This window comes from Petaurus breviceps, unplaced genomic scaffold (assembly GCF_028583685.1).
Source record: "Petaurus breviceps papuanus isolate PSGF00001 unplaced genomic scaffold, PetGlider_PUasm1.0 688, whole genome shotgun sequence".
Lineage (NCBI taxonomy): Eukaryota > Metazoa > Chordata > Mammalia > Diprotodontia > Petauridae > Petaurus > Petaurus breviceps.
The window spans coordinates 12,452,022-12,468,140 of NW_027186457.1; the positions used below are offsets into that span (position 1 = coordinate 12,452,022).

General features: G+C 36.3%; 1 protein-coding gene across 14 annotated transcripts in view; it reads left to right on the plus strand.

Annotated features, from left to right (window-relative positions):
- The window catches only part of ZBTB38 (zinc finger and BTB domain containing 38), a 91,459-nt gene that overhangs the window by 51,141 nt on the left and 24,199 nt on the right, over positions 1-16,119 (plus strand). The gene's annotated exons all lie outside the window — the stretch shown is intronic.

A 16,119-nucleotide genomic window follows, 5' to 3' on the forward strand; every position in this document is an offset into this window, starting at 1 on the left:
CAGCAAAAATGGAGATTGAATGGGGAATTACTGGGGGAAAATGTTTCTGATAACTTTCAAGATGGAGTTCTGAGTGAAAAAGTGAGCAGAGAAAAAATGATATAATAATTCATATTTATATTAGTGCTTTGTGGAGCTTTTCTCAGAACTCTGCAAGACTGAACTTTTTATTATCTTCATTTTTACAAATGAGGATACTGAGGCTCAAAGAGATTAAGTTGACCAAAATTCCACCACTAGAAAATGTCAAAGCTGATATTTAAACCCAAGGCCCTGATTCCAAATCCGGTGTTATTTCTACTAAATTAGGCTATGTCTTATCAGAAGCCACCAGGCACCTAAGATAATCTGCACATTATGTATGAAAATCTTTTTTTTTTAATTATCTTTTTCTGTCTGGGAAGGGTAAAGAGATGGAATATATTAGGAAATATAGGTGGTGTAAAACCAAATTAGAGCAATACAAATTTCTTTTTTTTTTAATTAAAAATATTGCCTTTCTGCTGGACGCATTTTGTCACAATATGCCACCCCCTGGCAAAAGTATATCCAGTGAAAACATAGATGGAATAACTTCCTGTTATACTGATTGCAGTTGACAGTACCTGTAACTTTCCACTTCTGTAGAAGTTGAGAAAAAAAAGGAAGTATGTAATGATTGATGACGTTGCTTATTGTATTTACCCTAATATAGTTGCCATTTAACACTGTCTTCATTTACACTGTGGTAGTTGTTGGGTATATTGTTTTTTCGGCTCTGTCTTCTTCACTCCACATCATTTCATATGCCTTCCCATGCTTCTACAAATTCTTCAGAGTTGTCTTTCCTTATAGCACAAGTCTGTTCCATTACATTCACAGGCCACAATTTGTTTAGCCATACCTGCATCGTTGGGCATTAAAGTTTGTAGGTTTGTGTTGCTAGAATGGTGTTGTTATGAATATTTTTGTATAGTTGGGTCTTTCCTTATCATTAAACCCATTGAGGTAGAAGCAGAGGAATGGAATTTCCATGTCAAATGACACAAACAATATAGTCTTGCATAATTTCAGGCTATTTTTCAGAGCAGTTGGATTAATTCACAGCTTCTGGAACAATAACTTAGCATGGTTATCTTCCCATGATCCTTCCTATATTTGATCACTCATTAATTTATGGCTAAGGTGATACCCTAGAGTTGATTTTACTTAAATTTCTCTGTCAGTGATTTTTTTTTTTTAAGCAATTGGGGTTAAGTAACTTGCTCAAGGTTACACAGCCAGTTATTTTGTGTGGGTGCCAAGTATCTGAGGCTGGAACCGATCCCAGGTCTCCCAACGCCGGGGCTGGTGCTCTTACTGCGCCACCTGGCCGCCCCACTGTCAGTAATTTTTGAACAATTTGTCATATGGTTCTTCGTAGTTATTATTTGTTTTGAAAAGTATTGTTCGATGTCCTTTGATCCTTGTACATCAATTTGGGAAAGGTTCTTAATCTTAAAGACTAGTGCTAATTCTCAATGAATTTTGGATGTCAAACTTTTTTGCCTCAAGTCTGTATTTTTTTCTTTTTATTCTACCTATATTAATTTTGTTTATGCAAAAGCTTTAAATTTTATATATTAAAAATTGTCTATTTTTATGCTGTTTTATAATCCCCTTCTCTATTCCATCTCTGGTTATGAATTTTACCCTGTCTGTAGGAGAGAAAGAGGGAAGGAAAGGGAGAGGAAGTAAGAGGGAGAGAGATGGAGACAGAGACAGGGAGAGAGGAAGGGGAAGGCAGGGGGAGAGAATTTCAGTCCTTTATTCTCCTCTGGCTTTTTAATGATATGATTTTTTAAAGTTTGGGTCTTTTATCCATTTGGTTTTTATTATACTGTATGACACAAATTAGTGGTCTCAACATATATTCCACAAAACTGCTACCCAGTTTTTCCAACAGTTCTTACTGAATAAAGGGTCATTTTCTAGCTAGTTTTTGGAAGACTAGACAGCTGGTTATGTATGCTTATCATGTCTTGTCTACTCATATTTTCTATTTTAAAAAAATCTAGTACCAGGGAGTTTTATAAGTATGATATTGTAATATGCTTTAAGATCTGGTAAAGTTAAGCATTCTTCATTTCTTTCATGTAAGAAAGGATGCTTTTATTACTGTGTTTACTACTGTTTTTAACATAAATACTGTATCTCATTGAATGGCTTTTTTTCTTCATTCATTAATACAATCATTATTTTTTTGTTATAAAATGCCTTGCATTGTAACAAAATGTATTGTGTAAAGTACACTGGTTCTGGATTCAGAGGATCTGGGTTCAAATCTTTCTCTGATGCTTGCTACTTGTGTAATTCTGAGCAAGTTATTTAGCTTTCCTGCTTCTGTTTCCTATATATAATTAAAGTACTGGATTAGGGGATCTCTGAGTTCCCTCCTAACTCTAAGAGATATATTACCTGTAATTAGTAATGCTGAGTTTTCCTAATAGTGAGCTATTCTTGCATTCTGGTAAAAATCCAGCATGGTCATAAGGAATAGTTTTGTTGTTTTTTTTATGTATTACTATAGTGTTTTTACTAATATTTTATTTAAAAATTTTTTGCATCAATATTCTCTAGTGATATTAGTCTTCTATTTTCTTCTTTATCTCTCCCTGGTTTGGGCATCAAGATAATATTTGTCTAGTAGTAGTCAGATAAAGTACTCAATTTCTTTGTTTTGGGGGATTGATGTAGCATAGGGAATATTTGTTCTTCATTTAATTTTGGATATATAAGTGAATTCTTTTTACAGAAAAGAGAGAAGCAAATTCTCTCAATATTGACAAGGAAGGTGTTTGGGGATTTTTTGGTTGTTGTTTGTTTCCTAGCAAGTGATTTATGTATTATTCCATATTTCTCTCTGAAAGTGGGCTGTTTAGATTTGTTAATTTGCTTATTTTGTATTTTTGTAGCTATTCATCCATTTCATTTTACTTTTCAGTTTTGTTGGAATGTATTTGTGTATAGTAGTTTCTGTGTCCATTTTTTCTTCTTCATTGTGAATTTCCACTTTTTCAATTATGACAAAAGAAAACAAAATGTATCCATTTTGCTGATCTTAAAAAAAATAAACCCTTTGTTTTGTTGATGATTTTCTTTCTTTTCCATTTTATTATTCCTTTTGAAAATTTCCTCTATATAGCATGTTATGGGATTATTAATTTATTGGTTTTCTAGCTCTCAAAATCACATGCTTAATCATCTTTCCTTTGGTTTAAAAGAGAAAAAAGAAAAAGAAGCTATGCTCTGTCTCATCTTGGCATGGAGGTGTTCCTGGGTTCTCAAAAGATTATACTAGTGTAGTGCAAACTCTGATTTTATGACACTGTAAAGGCTTTAAATATGATCCCACCAATAGACTATACTTCCTTTCCTAGGTCCAGTCTAGCTAAGTGTGGAGAGATTCATCACCAGCAGGCTGATCACTTACAAGGCACTGGGCTAAACAAGACAAGAGTCCCTGCCCACAGAGAGCTTATATTTTCCTGGTGGGATATAACATACATACAAAGCTGTGTCTGGAAGGCAACTAAGGACTCTTGTCTTTCTAATGCTGTGAATTTGTTTGATATCAGACTGAACACTAGGTTCTATGCTCTTCCATTTTTCCAGGAAAGTGAAATTGGCAAATCATATTACTCAGGAATCTCAGAGCCTATAAGGAAAGGCACTTCAAAGTTTACCAGTCAATAAACAACAACAAAAAAATGCTAAACCCATGCTGTGTGCCAGGCACTTTGCAAGGTCTTAGAGATAAAAATACAAAAATGAAGCAATCTGTACCCTCAACAAACTTCAGGGAAGACATTATATGTGTGTGCACACGTGTGTGTGTGTATAATATACAAAACACATAAAAAACAGATATAAAGTACAAGTGACTGGTGACAGGGGAGAGCAAGAAAGGCTGGCTATATCCAAAGCTCCAAGTTCTTTTGGTCTCCTGGTTATGGCAGCAGGGATTCCAGGTGGAAGAGAGATCAGAAGAGAGAACATTTCAAGCCTGGTATACAAAGATTGGAAATGGTCAATGGATCATATTGTATGTGAATGGAAGTAATGTATAATAAAGCTGGAAAAGTTAAGATGGAACCAGGTTGTGAAGAACTTTAAAAAATAATAATATAATTCATTGGTAACAGTGAGATGTCTACATTTTTACAACCAAAATCATCCACCAGTAGATTGAGCCCAAGTCAAGATGCTCAAAAAGAAAACATTAGTCTACTAAGTCTGTGTTTCTTTAAACACATAAGAAAATTAAACTGGTTCAAACCTACCCAGTGTCCTTTTATATTTTAACTGATTAATTTTTTTTAGACAAGGCAACCTAAAAACAGAAGAAAAATACTTGGATGCACTAAAGAATGTCACCAAAAAATGAAATTTATTCTATTTTAAGAATTTTAATTTTAATTTGTTCTATTTTAATAACTTGTAATTGATGTTAGCATTAACCCCAAATGAGAAGTCTATATATAGTAAGCCCAGTAACTTGTTAGACCAAAGATAAAAATTAACAAAAATAAGAAAAAATGAAAAAAATATATTACACACAATTTAAAAATTAGCATCTAACCTATTTGAACAAGCTATTGATGAGAAAAGGTAGAAATGGATGGAAGAAAGAATATTGACACTTAAAAGTTTTGGTTAAATAGAACTTTAATCTGTGTGAAATGGCTGCCATAACAAGGAGACCAAGTGAGCCTAAAAACAGTTGATCTATTTGTCAAGTAGAGAGGGATGGAAACAAGGATAATGCTAATTTAGAATATAAACTTGCTCGTTAAGTATTATAGAGAAGGATGGTTAGATGTTATGAGCAGTATAATATCAAAATGCAGAGAGAAACAGTGAGGTGAAAATCCAGTACAGAAAATTTGCTGAAAGATCCAACTCAGCCAGATCATTCTGAGGGGCAGTTAAGGGTGAAACAAGGAAAACCACATCCAGAAGAAAGATGGAAACACACACACTCTCCCTCTCCCCCCCCCTCTTTCATTTTCATATCAAGGACGGTAGGGTCACCACATGTGGACTGTACCATCACAGTCTTAGATTTCTTAAGGACCTGGAAGGCATTAAGGACAACAAAGATGGAAAGAACAACTGAACCACACCAATATAGAGAGGCTTGGTGCTGCAGGTGAAACATTTTTGAAGGCGTCAAGGGTTGCATTTTCAGGGTATCTGAAGGAATGGAATAGACCACAATTCTAGGAACTCTCTCTCCCCACAATGTAACAGAGAGAAAATCAATAACTCTACTTTATCATCCTGATGACATTTTTGTAATAACTCTTGGGATTAGATGACCTCTAAAGTCTCTTCCTCCTCTAAATCTTTTTCCTGTCATCTACAATGTTTTGACTACATTGTTTATGAGAGAATTAGATGGTGATCGGCAAGCCTTCAAAAATGATATGATGCAATAGATCACGTCTTTATCATCACATAATTGACTTGAAAGATAAAGAGAATACAAGATCCTGCAATTGTTGTTTTACTATTTTTAAAAAGAGTTTCTGATTAAGTAAAGCAAAATAATCCCTTTATTCCCCAGGATGTCTCCTATGAACATATCTAAATATGCAAGATTCTTTCTAAGGTATGACAAAGATAATCTTCTTTAATCCTCTTTGTTCAGCCATTTCAGTTATATCCAACTCTTTGTGAACCCATTTGGGGTTTTCTTGGCAAAGACATTGGAATGGCTTGCCATTTCCTTCTCCAGTTCATTTTACAGATGAGCAAACAAGCAAACAGGGTTAAGTGACTCACCCAGGTCACGCAGCTAATAAGTGTCTGAGGCTGGATTTGAATTTAGGAAGATGAATGTTCCCGACTCCAGGCCCAGTAGTTTATCCACTGTGCCACCTAGATGCTTTATCCTCTAATCATTCATTAATATCAGAAAAAAGTACAAAATAAAGAACTGTTTGCCAAAGATATTTATGTTTCCATAGAGGAAATCTAATATCAAGTTCAAGTTAAAGGAGGGATTTATTGTAGATGCTCCTGTTTGTGGATGGCATTGGGGGTTGATTGCATTTTCCTGGGGCTTTGGCAAAGCTTTGCAAATGATGCCTATAAACAAATAAGTCTGACCTTACTATCTTAATGGAAAATCCAAACTTGTGAAAAATGTCTGTTGGCCATCCCAAGCACACATCATAGTCTATACAACACATAGAGCTCTCCTATCTGGGTAGCTAGATGCAATGGATAGAATGCTAAATCTAAAGTCAGGAATGCCTCAGTTCAAATCCAGAATTTACTAGCTGTGTGACCCTGAGTAAATTATTTAACCTCTGTCTGTCTCAGTTTCCTCATCTATAAAATTGGGATAATAATAAGCGTTGTTGTGAAGTTGGGTGTTTTTTTTATTTTTTTTTCCTGCTTTTTGGAGGGCAATTGCGGTTAAGTGACTTGCCCAAGGTCACATGGCTAGGTTTTGTGTTAATTATCTGCGTCCGGATTTGAACTCAGGTCTTCCTGATTCCAGGGCTGGTGCTCTATTCACTGCGCCACCTAGCCACCCCTTGTTGTGAAGTTAAAAGAAGGTGATTGCAAAGAGTTTTGTAAACCTTGAAGTACTCTATAAATACTAGCTATTATCATTATTATGAATTTATTTATGTGTGTACATATGCAAACAAAAACATTTCTTGGATAAAATAAAATGTCTTTAATATGGACTATGATCTAGGCTCAGAATTGGACAGAAGGAGGAGAGAGGATGGGTTGTTTTTGGAAAAGTACAAAGTTCTTTTTAATAACCTCAAATTTATCCCTGGCACTAAGGCCTATATAATTAAAACCAGTGTTCTTCTGCTAATGTGTTATGACTTCAAAACATGGAACATTTCAGTTTCTCGAGATTAAAATTAAATATCACCGAAAATGCTGTCTTAAATATCACATTAAGTACATGTTAGGAGGCTGCAGTACCATACAGAGAAAGAATTAAATGGTAGAAGTGTGTAAAAGTTATCATCAAACATGTATGATTGGAAATATAGCAGCTTCATCACTTGGGGAATGGCTGAACAAATTGTGGTACATGAATGCAATGGGATACTACAGCACCATGAGAAATTGTGAATATAAAGGATTCAGAGAAGCATGTGAAATTTTATATGAACTGAGGCAGAGTAAAATTAAGAAGAACCAGGGGGAAAACATACACAATGACTATAATGATACAAATTCAAAGAACACAAAAACAAAACTAAACACTGGGTAATTATAATGTCACCTTAGCCACAGAGAATAAAAGAGCCATAGATCTAGATCTGAAAGGTACCTTAGAAGTCATCTTAAGAGGTGATAGTATCTCCCTCCTTTTTTTTTTTTTTTTAGAGGCTTGGGACTACAGGTTTAGAACACTGCATGAGTTATCAGACTCTGATAAGGTATTAGTTTTTATTAACTGCTTTTTAATAGCTACTGAACTATTTATAATCTCTTTTAAAAATTCTTTGTTACATGGAATGGCTTGCTGGATAGGGGAGGAGGAACAGGTATCCAGAAGTGAAGATGAGATGAAAATGAAATATCAATTAAAAATTAAGGGGCAGCTAGGTGATACAGTAAATAGAGCACTGGCCCTGGAGTCAGGACAACCTGAGTTCAAATTCAGCCTCAGATGTTTGACACATTTACTAGCTATGTGACCTTGGGCAAGTCACTTAACCACAGTTGCCTTGCCTTCCCTCCTCCAAAAAAAAATTAAAATTTAAAAAATGGTCAGGGTACATGGTGAGAATGGGTGCATAGTCCACAGGATCTCTGCAATATTAACAGAATGAAATGACTTCTCTCAGCATGTTGGGTGAGTGCCTCATGGTAAACTTCTATAAGGACACAGTTAGCAACAGCAGGCAAGCAAATACTGATTGCATCTATATCATTGGAAGGAATATCTATGTGGATAAAACTATAGAGTCATTGGAGAAAGGATGAATGGAAAAGAATTTATGAAGCACTTATGGGGCCAGAAATTGTACTAAGGTATAAAGGGACTAAGATATGCTCTGACCTCAAGGGGATTGCATTATAATAGGGGAAGAGTACACATTCAGGGAAATGGAAGAAAGGGAGGGATATTTTGGATTAGAAGTATTTTGGTATGGGAAGTTACTGAAATCATGAGCAGAGCACTTGGACAATTGATTGTCTCCTCCTATTATTAGGAATGGTAGAATTGATTTGATCTGATCATCATTACCAGAGGTAGAGGTAGAAAGAGTAAGGATATGCATTGTTGGTGCAATTGTGAACTGAATTCAACTACTCTGGAGAACAATTTGAAACTATGTCCAAAGGGCAATAAAACTGTGCATACAGCAATACCACTACTAGGTCTGTATCCCAAAGAGATCATAAAAAAGGGAAGAGGACCCACATGTACAAAAATATTTATAGCAGCTCTTTTTGTGATGGCAAAGAATTGAAAATTGAGGGGATGTTCATCAGCTGAGGAATGGCTGAACAAGTTGTGGTATATGAATGTAATGGAATACTACTGTGCTATAAGAAATGGTGAGTAGGAGGATTTCAGAAAAACCTGGAAAGACTTACATGAACTAATGCTGAGTGAAGTGAGCAGAACCAGGAGGACATTTTGGACAGTAACAGCAACACTGTGTGATGATCAACTTTGATAGACTTAGCTCTTCTCAGCAATACGATGATCTAAGAAAATTCCAAAAGACTTATGATGGAAAATGCTATCCACATCGCAGATTGAAGCATACTATTCTCTCTCTCTCTCTCTTTTTGTTTTTGTTTTTCCTTTCTTGTGGTTTTTCCCTTTTATTCTGTTTCTTTTCTTACAACATGACTAATGTTAAAATATGTTAAAAGAAAAAAGAGTGAGGATGGAAATGAGCCAGAGGGGTGCTCATTGCCTGAAGATAACCAGAGAATAGTAGAGCAATGGGTATAGGTCTGGGCTTGATGTAGAGAATTCTTATCAATCAGAAGCCAGTGCATCCGGGTGAGGGCTTGAGTAATAGATTAGAGATAGAGAAGTTGGAGCTAGAACGATGAACCATTTTATTAGTAAAATTTATTACATTGACATTCAAGGTTATAAATGTTCAATGTATTTCTCCCTCTATCCATGTTATAGTACTTCTTTTTAAAAATTATCACAAGGTTCATCTTGCTTAAAAAAAACTCTGCCTTTTTATATATATATTTATATATATTCCTCTTCCCAGAAGACCCAGATTCCTACATTTTATTTTTTCTAAAATAATATTTATTTTACACTTCCCTTGCCCAGCTCTGATAAGGAACATAGAATCATTGAATCTTAGAGGGGACCCTCAGAAGTCATCTAGTTCTTTACCTGACAAATAATTGTGCAGTCTTTGTTTAAAGACTTCAGATGAAAGGAAACCAGTGGTATCCCAAGGTAGCCTATTCCACTTTTATAAAGCTCTAATTTTTAGAAATTTCATCCTCACATCAACACTAAATTAATCTCTTTGCTATTCCGACCAGTTGTTCCAAGTTAAATCCCTCTATGAACAAACAAAACAAAAAAATTATATATTTTTTTCCTCACAATGTAGTATGTTCAGTTTTACAGGCTGTGTAATTGTGAACAATTTTCATTGTGTTTTGGTATATAAGTTTCTAGCCTTTTCTTGTTATTTGGTGAGTAATCCTACATGATTTGAACTGATTTTTCTTAATGTGAATTGCTTTCTCCTGGTAGCTTTTAAGACATCATGTTTGATGTTGAATCTCTGGAACTGTGTAGCAATGTTTCTGAATTAGCCAAACTTGGGGGTTCCTCTCTGATACTATCCTACAGAGTCTAGTTATCTATACTTTGTCATTTCCAATATTGGGCCTTTTGCAAGCAGTAGGGAGGGAGAGTATGATTTCCTGCAATATTATACTTTGGCTCTTTGTTATAATTTTTTGTTGAAAGCTAGTAATTCCTAGATTATAATCTTAAGTGCTATATGGAAGTTCAGTTGCTCTGTGTTATAGAGAACTAAAGTGCTTTTCAGTAGTGTTGGAAATAGACTGCTAGACTTGGAGAGAGGAAGACCTCAGTTTGAAACTTGCCTCAAATACTCACTATGTGTGTGACCCTTAGTAAGCCATTTAAACTCAGTCATCCAGAGTTTCCTAATGTATAAATGGGGATAATAACAGTCCCTATTACATAATGTCATCGTTAAGATTTAATGAGACAATATATATAAAACATTTCACAAACCTCAGAGTGCTATATAAATCTGTTATTTTTATTATTTAACTGTCTTTTTTATTTGCTTTAGCATTTTCTCTTGATTCATTTTTTATGTTCTGTCTTTGTCTTTATCTTTTTAAAAGCTTTGACAAATTTATTAAAACCTTACAACATATGTTCTAAGCAAAAGATTTCCTTACTTGTCTTCTTGCTTTCTATGTCAAGAATTCTAATTTCCCTCATCTCCTGCAGTGTGGTTTGTGAGCCCAGTAAAAGAATTTAAAGGAGTGTCCTTCCATTTGGGGGAGTTGTGTTCTTCCTGCAGATTTCTTCTCATTTTTATTTGCTCCATTGCATTTATTTATCTTTTTGGAGACTTTTCATTTACTCGTGTCTTCAGTTTACCTGCAGGTTTTCCTGTGACATTTATCCTATTATATCTTTTCTTTTCTCTCTTTTTTCTTTTTACCTTATATCTATATCTATCTATCTTTCTTTATCTATATATTACTGTTTTGTGGAGATGTTGAAGAGGAGCTGGCTTAGACACAAAGACCTCTAATACAATAAACCTTTATTAACTGCCTCTAATGAATAAGACACTGTGTTGGGCACTGGGAATATAAGCAAATATAGAAATTATATGCACAAGATCTGTGACAATCAGCATGGGAAACTCCTACCAAGGCAAACAGCAACCCATCTATGACAGTAAATAAATCTTAGGGAATTATCTGATTCATTTACGGGTCAAATGACTTGCATAGCTAATGTCAGAGGTAGGATTTAAATCAAAGTCTTTCTGTATCTAAGTCCAACACTATATTATAACTCATAGTCTCTCTTCTAATAAGACAAAGATTTTTTAAAATTATTCCACTCCTGCCTCAAGGAGTTTATAGTCTATAGGGCAGTATATGATATGTACAAAGATAAATACAGTAGAGGAAGGAAGTGATATGGCCTGGCAGAGATCTAGACAGTGTGCCTTGGGAAAATGTTACGATGCAAAAAACAGTTTTAGTTTAGTGATCTAGGAAGACTTTATGGATAAACCTCTGCCCCAGCTGAGCCTTGAAGAAAGAGAAAAATACTAAAAGTCTGAGATTCATGGAATTGTCAGAGATGATACATCAAGTTTGGAAAATAGCTACCAGTCCAACTTGGCTGGCGCATAGGCCACATAGAAAAAAATTAATGTTAATTAAGACCAGAAAATAGCTTGAGTCTACAGTGTGGAGGGTCTTAAATGCCTGGTTAGTGAGTTTTTATTTTAGCCTGAAGACAATAAGTAACCACTAAAGCTTTTTGAGCAGAGAAGAAGCATCAGTCCAGTGCTGTCATCATCTTCAATAGCTATTTGAATTCTATTTATATAGAGCTTTAAAGTTGGCAAAGTACTTTACATATGTTACCTCATTTGATCCTCACAACAACTCTGTGAAGTAGGCATTGTTATCATCCTTATTTTACAGATGAGGAAATCAAGGCTGAGAGGTTAAGTGACTTGCCCAAAGAAAGATAGTTAAGTAAATATCTACATCAGGATTTGAATTCCGGTCTTGAGACTACAGGTGGGCTGCACCAAAGTTCTTTTGATACTTGGCAACCAGGTCCTTCTCTGTAAACCCAATGTGATACCCAGAGCAGCTGCTATGAATATGCACACATATTTCCAGGGCAGATTTGCAAAATATAATAAACTCTCTTCCTCCAAGACAAAACCAAAATATCTATTTGAGCAGCACTATTGGGATACCAGGAAGCAAGATTTAGCAAGGTACTCATCACTGATCCAGAGAGTGATGATATCTCGAGCATTCCTTCCATGAAGCCTCACCACAAGCAAATCTGTAAGCACTCTATTCTGTTAGGCCTCCCCAAAAGCAAGTTCCCCTAAGCAAGTTCATCCCCCCAATGGGTTCTATGTGACTCAGAATATATCAAAGCAGTGAGCTGGGCCAGAGCTCAAAGCAGGTCATATAGGCCTATTAATGGATGGGGAAGATCGTCCTATTCCACTAACATTACATCCTTGAAAAGAGAGGCACCTGTCTGTCACAGGTCTATTACAGACTCCTGAGGCCCTATATGGACCAAAGATTTGGTCCCTATGACCAGAGATTTGGTTTTCGTCAAGATAGTAGCAAAGATTCTTCATTCACATACCAGCTTTGCTTGACATCTCTGGGTCTCAGTTCCTCCTCTCTAAAGTGAGGGATTGGACAATCAATCAGTAAGCATTTATTAAGCAATTATTTTTGTTTTACACTATGATAATTAATAGGAATAGGAAAAAAAAGACTAGAAAAAAAATCCCTGCCCTCAAGGAGCTTACTTTCTGATAAGAGAAATCACATGTAAATAAATAGGTACTGTACATACAAGATTCTTGTGTAACAGATGGACTGTAACCTTTGGGAGAAGTCTCAGATGGCTGGTGGAGAATTATGGGGGGAAAAAGGCCTCCTAAAGAAGATAAGAGTTTGAGCTGAGTGTTGAGGAAAGCCAGGGATATCAAGTGGTGGGTAGTGAGGAGGGAGAACAATCCAGGCATAAAGTATTGTCAGGGGAGAGGTTCAGAGTTTGTGTGTCAGAAGTAGAAAATAAGCCAAGTATGGCCATATTATAGTGTATTGCAGGGAGTCTAGAAGACTAGAAAGGCAGACAGAAAGAGACCTGTTGTGAAGAGTCTTAAATAACAAAGAACTTTATATGTGATCCTAGAAGTAATAGGGAGCCACTAAATATTATTGGGTTGGGGGTGACATAGTGAGACCTGTACATTAGGAAAATCACTTGGGGCAGCTTCTTAGAGGCTAGATTGGAGTGAGGAGACATTTGAGGTAGGAAAAACAATTGGGCTATTGCAAAAGTTTGGGTGGGAGATGATGAGCTGAGCTAAGTGTGGTGACTGAATGGAGAGAAGGGGGACATATGCATGAGATGTTGAAAAGGTAGACATCAGAAAATTCGGCAACAGATTTGCCATGTAGAGTGAGTGAGAGTTGAAAGTAATGCTAAGGTTGAGAACTTAGGTGAAGGGAAGGAAGGTGATACCATCAAGTGTAATGGGAAGTTTGAAAGAAGACAGATAATGAGTTTTGCTTTGGACATGTTGAGATTGAGATGCCTACAGGAAATCTAACTAGAAATGTCTAATAGGCCGTTGGGAAGGTGGGATTGGAGCTCAGAAGATGAACTGGGGCTGGATATGGAGATCTGAGCATCATCCACCTAGAGATTGTAAGTGAAATCATGGGAGCTGATGAAATCACTCCGTAGACAATATAGACTGGGTGATCTCTAAGGTCACCATTGAATTCTAAATCTGTAATCTCGTGATTTTTTTTTTTTTGTGAATTCAGCACCACCTTGTGGACATGAAGACCCAAAGCAGAGGCACTATTTTAGTGTCGTAGATTAATGTATTTGAAAAATACTTCATTAACCTTTAAGGGATATATAAAGGTGAACTGTTGTTATTCTTAAAAACAAGCAAATCCAACATGAGATCAAGATAGATTGTCTTAAAAGATAATTTTTTTTTTGTGTTGAGAGGGTTTGGTTTGTTTTTTTTTTTCCTGATCCACCAAAATACTCTATTATCTCTCTCTCTTTTTTTTTTAAGCAATCAGGGTTAAGTAACTTACTCAAGATTACACGGCCAGTTATTTCTGTGTGTGGTGCTAAGATCAGAGTCCAGATTCGATCCCCAGGTCATCCCGACACTGGAGCTGGTGCTCTTACTCGCTGAGCCACCTGGCCACCCCTAAGTTATTGGGGTTAAGTAACTTGCTCAAGGTTACATGGCCAGGTGTTTCTGGATGGGTGCTAAGTGTCTGAGCCCAGATTTGATCCCAGGTCATCCCGACTCAGGGGCCCGGTGCTCTTACTCACTGTGTTACCTGGCTGCCCCAACATACTCTATGTTCACTAATATGTCCTATATCATTCTTGTAAAGCAGGCCAGCAAATATCATTCCTGTTTTCATATAACAAGAAAAAAAGAGCTTTTATGGGCTTTGATGCCTAGTAGGATTTTGAGCACATAAAGATGGTCTTCCCCCGCCACTTTTTTATAGTAAAACAGAAGGAGCAGTATATGAATTTGTGATAATCAGGGTGACTGGGGTCAGTATTTAGATGCCATTCATGCAGTTGAAAGCCCCATTTGGTCTCCCTCCATCACATTCTGCCTTTCCAAGAACAAAAACACCTTCTCCAATTCAGCGAGACCATGGGTTATCACAAGGTTACTCTTTAAGGTATGAGTCCCCTTTGAAAAAAGACTCACATTTTTATACTCATAAACTACCAATTTTGCATATGTTGTGTATACTTTTTGGTTATTTTTATCTTTCTGTGCATTTATAAAAAGCACAACAGTGGGTTCTAATCAGAAATAAGTAGTTATAATTGTGCCTGGGACACACTGAATTTGGGTGGGGGTGGGAAGTACCTGAGCAGCAGGTGATGCAATGGCTAGAGAACTGGGTCTATAGAAAGGAAGATTCATCTTTCTGAGTTCAAATCTAGCCTCAGACACTTACTAGGTGATTGACACTGTATAAGTCACTTAACCCTGTTTGCCTCAGTTTCCTCATCTGTAAAAATGAGCTGGAGAAGGAAATGGCAAACTATTCGAAGATCTTTGCCATGAAAACTCCAAATGGGGTCGCAAAGACAACACAGCTGAATAGCTGAACCTGAATACAGGTGCAGATACTCAGGGAGAAGGGCTGGATCATACCTCATGAGGGTCAGGGGGAAGGCAGACTCTGCACAGAAGGTCACCATTGCAATGGGACCTTGGTCTCACTGCCCAATGCAGTTGTGCCATGAGCCACCATAGGTAAGGCATAGTAATGGTAGCTGCCATGAGAAAGAAGACTGCCCTGTCCCCTAGGGAAAAACTACCCCTTCCCCAAAATACTCATGGCTGTACATTGTGTAAAGTATCACTTACCATGAATCATCACTTGCCATCTTACCCACAATTCCTCATTTATCTGATCTTTGGCATTGACTTGCTTATATATTTTCTTGCTAATTTCCCCTCTTAAAAGGTCAGCATGAACAGAATTTAGTTTCTCTGAACATATTCTGCTTAGTTCTAATTTAATCTTGCCCCATTAAATACCCAGTAGTATCCTCCAACCCCTCTTAGCCCTGGCCTTTCTGTTTCTGCTGCTGGGCAGTCTCCAATTTCTTACTCAATCCTACCATATTTCTAACATTACTTATGCTACCAAGCACCAGATTACTGGTAATGATATTTGGAAGGGGGTGGGGTGGGAAGGAAAACAGAGGATTGGAAGAGTTTAGATGGAACTTTTAAAAAGTTATTTGTTACTATAATATAAAATTATCATTGTGGAAAAGAACAAAACTGAATCAAAAGAACAAGGATGACTTGAATTCAAAGATAAGAAGAGAATGACAGCTAAATAAGATAGCAATTATAACAATTTTAGAACAAGGACAAAAAAATCCAGAGTAAAAAGAACAAATTTGCAGGACCCAAATTTTATTTTATTGAATCTTGACCTAAATAACATTTAACAAGAAAAAACTACTGAACCAATTCAAACTGGAACCAAGTTTGTTCTCTAAAACTGTTCAACTCAAATGCCCAGATATCCTCTAAAACAAAATAAATGAAAATTTCATTTGATTCTTGATTTAAAATATTTTATTTTTTTTTACTTCTTCACCACTGAAACTGAAGAGAAGTATAGTCTTGTGGGGGGGGGGGGGGGGGGGGGGGGGTGTTGGGTGAAAAAAAACAGGGGAATAGTGTGAAAAAAAAGGTTAAAAACCAGGCTTGCACACGAATATAATACCTGATGACAAAACAAAATAATTTAATGTCACAA